Source organism: Gavialis gangeticus, unplaced genomic scaffold (assembly GCF_001723915.1).
Source record: "Gavialis gangeticus isolate Ggan-Ray unplaced genomic scaffold, GavGan_comp1, whole genome shotgun sequence".
Classification (NCBI taxonomy): domain Eukaryota; kingdom Metazoa; phylum Chordata; order Crocodylia; family Gavialidae; genus Gavialis; species Gavialis gangeticus.
The window spans coordinates 28,440,370-28,444,762 of NW_017729029.1; positions in this window are offsets into that span (position 1 = coordinate 28,440,370).

Below are 4,393 nucleotides of genomic sequence, written 5' to 3' on the forward strand. Positions count from 1 at the left end.
TCTTCCTGCAGGACCAGGCTGGGTCCAGGCCATGCCCCCTCCCTGCACCGTGAGGCTTGGCTACACCTCCTTCTCACCTGCAGGGCTGCTAACCTTCCCTTTCAGTATGAGTTTGCCTATATCTGCTTTGTGCCTTTGACAATCTCTTCCTTATGGTTATATAATAAGGTTTATTCCTTTAACTAACAAAGTGTATCTGGTGACCAGTTCCCTTAGTGTCACAGCAGTTACCTCACTATAACAAGGCTTTATCAATAAAAAAAACCCCTACCAACATAAGTTACCAATTATACCAGTATCATTGTGTTTGTACCAGTATTTTTAATGGAGTAGCTATGTCAGCTAAAGGCACACAGCTAATAAAACAGTCCAGTAAAACTTTTAAGTGCAAGCTGTCTAGAATTCTTAGTCTTCATTCTCTAAATCCAAGGTAAGATTTCCAAAAATGCCCAAGGTGGTTAGTACAGTAGGACTTGCTCTCCTAGCTGTCTTCCCTGGTCCTTAACATTAATGTGACTTGTATTCCTCCCTAGGTGCTTTAGAAAATCTAGTTATTAGACAAGAAAATGACCATGTGCAAATTCCTATAGTCACTTTAACAAATAGAAAATTTGTTGTAGATTTGACAAATCAGAATTTGAACTAATTGTAGGACTTTACTACTTTTAGAATTAGTACATAGTCTTCCTTTAGCTGGGTGTCATTCAACCAGCAGAAATTATTTCAAAAAACAATATAACACTTCTCAGCTGACATTTATAATGCTTCCAGATTATTTTACAAAAAATACTCATGCAAAAAAAACCCATATATATATTCATTTAGTTTACTTCCACATTAGTCTGTAGTGGTTTAAGCAGTAGTCTACTGTCATAGAAAAAAAACAATGTGACCAAGGATTCTTTCCCAGAATCCTGCATTCTGTTGTGACTTTATTTAAAGCAATCTTAGAAGTGTTAGGTATTTTACTTGATGAATCTCAGATGGAAGTAACAGAATATAAGGTCTTCATTAGTTCTCCTGTTTTCTCAATCTCAGTTTCTCTCCTTTCACATTACCCAATGCTATCCAGCAGTTCTTCTTGCACCATTTCTGAAATGGCCCCCTCAACATGCTTTGCTTTATTCCAGTCCTTCCTTTCACTCTTGAAACTTAGTTCTTTGGGGGCATTCCAAAATGTATATATGTCCCATTCCTTTAATGAACTTTCCTTGTACTAAAGCTCAATTGAGTTAGTGCTGTGCTTGAAGACAGAAATAAGGCATTGTCTTGCAACTCTTCTGTTGCACATGCTATTATGTATTCTAGTTTCTTTTCACTTCTGCCTTCATGGTCATAGCAATTCTACTAGTCGGTAGGAAATTTGAAAGGTACTTGCATACCTGCATTTAATAATTTACCTAAACTTTTTTTCAGATAAGCTGTTTGGGTGTCATGATATTTTCTTTATACATGTGTGGAATGATGGTATTCAATTGCTGCCTTGGCACCTGCTATAAAGGTATACCTAGTTTTAGGAATGAATCTAATACATGTAATTAGGAAGAAACAAATCTCAAGAAGTAAACATTCCTGCCAGCTTGAAAGTCTCTGTGAAAATGTTTGCTTTTATGTAGGAGGTTTCTGCTAAAGCCTTCAAGCTGCATTGATGGCATATCCTATTATATAGTCATTTGTCAACTTTTTGGATTTTTGTTACCTTTTAAACTTAGCGGCAAATAAAGCAATATCGCTACACAGAGATTTTCATAAAACAGACTTATTTTCTGCAAAGATAAGGATTAAAAAGCTATAAAAAGGACAAGCCTACTGACTACCAAATCTGCAGGGCAAATCTGTTGGAATAGTTCTATATATTCATGTTTAACCTAACTCAAGTCAGATTTCATCTGTGTTTTACTTTGCAGACTGTGGTCATAATCTTTCTTTGATAAATGTTGAGTCAGCCACCATTATTCCATAGGGTAGCTGATAGAAATTTGAGCTGAAGTTTCTTGACAGTGCTAGCTAGTTTGTCACTGATCAGAACACTTAATGAACATGTTCTGGCAACTGTTCTTTGTCACAGACCCATGAAAATATGACATTTTGAAAAAAGAGCATTTCTAATCTCCTTTGAATATGAAGGTAGCCTAGTACTGTTGGAAACATCAACAACACAGCAACAAAACTAGTGTGTTTACAAATTGTTCACCTCTTCTATTTTTAGCAGTTTGTATCTTTGTAGGTATTTCAGTGTCAAGGTATTATACATGTCAAGCTCATGAATAATCAGGACTACATGCTGGTTAATGTAACCTTTTGCCATTAAGGATGCATTTAACTTTCCTAATGTTAAAGGTATAAAGCAATTAAATTATTTTGCTTAATTGTCTTCCATCATATAAACTACATTATATTGTATCTGAGTACATAAAGGCATAATTTCTTTGTTCTTAGGAACTTATTTTTCTTAAAACTTATAGGTGGATGGAAATTTGGTAATACATCATTTTAAAGAATCAAATTAATTATATCATGTAGTGTTTCTCATTTTCTTCCTGTCTGTGAAATATGGTTTTTTAAAAGAAAACAAAAGGAAAACATGTAATATTATTATTTAATGTATATAAAATAAAAACTGGTTTCAGTGGGTATGGAAGGTAAAAATAATCAAAAAGTTATAATAATAAAAGAATTAGGAGTGGGATTTCTTACTGTGCCACATTAGAAGTGTAAAATTACTTTTGTTATACCGCTGTGTCCCCTTTGTGCACTGATGATGGAATGGTTGAAAAGGATCTCTTTGTTAAAACCCCCAACGAAGATTGCTTGGATACTTCTTGTCATAGGGTCTTTTTTATGCATGTGGATTATGCAAGATTTGGCAAGGAGTCTTGAGATGGAGTGGGGTCAGAAATGAAACTAATGTACAAGTTAGAGAAGTTGGTTAAAATCTTGCTGACATTGTCCTACTTATCCTCCCGAAATATATCATTTAAATATTGGAAACACTTGGTATAGATAATATTTAAGTAGATTAAGTACCAAAGCTTCAGTCCAGTAAGCAGATGGAAAAAGTAGACATTTATGTATATATTGACAGAGGAGGGCAGAGTTTAGGGGTTCTTCCAACATCAGAACTGAAGCATTATCAAAGGCCAGTGGTATGCTTACAAGAGTGTTTAATTTGTACGCACTTCCTTTACTGACTCAGCACTATTTCTCTTTAATGAGAACATATTGGAAATGTCTTTTGTTGTTCCCTCTCCCTCTCCCCGCATCTTCCCCTCTTTTGAGGAATAATCTAGCCATCAAAAATAGAGGATTGGGTATCAGGTGTTCCCAGTCTTATTTCTGACACTAGTAGGTTACGCGATGCAATTTTACAAAATTTAAGTGATTTTACTATGCTTCAATGCCTGTGACATTTACTGCACTAATGCGACATTTTAACTTACACCACAGCCCTACCCAGGAACCATGACAATGCTGACCAACATCTTTTCTAGATCAAAGAACAGCAGAAACATTTGTTAACATATGCATATGCAACTGTGCCTACTCCTCCTTGCTCTGCCTCTCAGCTCTTCCACCCGACTTTGCCACTGCTATTCCCAATGGTCTCTCTAACTTCCTCTTTTAAACTTGCTGTTATCTTCATATTTCCTCATCTTTTGAACTTCAGTTTCATTAGCACCCATCTGTCTTACTGTACCTAACACTAGTCTCCAGACTGCTTTCTCCTTAGCCAATTCTGCCTGACCCTCCACATGTTGGCTGCTGCTATTTTTCCTTCATCTAATGTTTGTTGACAGTCTTCCGCTTCCATGCTGCATCTTTGACCTGTTTCCTAAACTATCATAACCAAACTGAAACCCCTCCATTTTTTTCTTCTGCTTTCAATCTTGATACTCATGATTCCTGTTCTCACAAATTATCCAGATAGTTAAGCCTTTTGTTACTTGATTCATGAAATAATAATGATGTAACGTATGTGAATATCTTCCATCAGTTTGACCTTAGCCTATGTGTTTTTTTCCATGGCTGTTGAAAACACCACCATGTTACCTGGCTCTCAAGCCTGTAGCTTTGACATCATCTTCAACTCCAGCTTCATACCCAGCCTTAACATCCAATCTATATATAACCCATGCAGATTACTTATTTGTTTTGCATAACCTCTCTTTCCTGTCATAGATTCATAGATTCATAGATTCATAGATTAAGGGTCGGAAGGGACCTAGTAGATCTTCTAGCCCGACCCCCCGCCAGGGCGGGAGAACAACAAAAACCCCAAAAAGAGAAATGGGACTCAAACGAGTCCAGCTAGGTGGGCATCCAGCCTCTTCTTAAAGACCCCCAGGGTAGGGGCCAGCACCACTTCCCTTGGAAGTTGGTTCCAGCTCCTAGC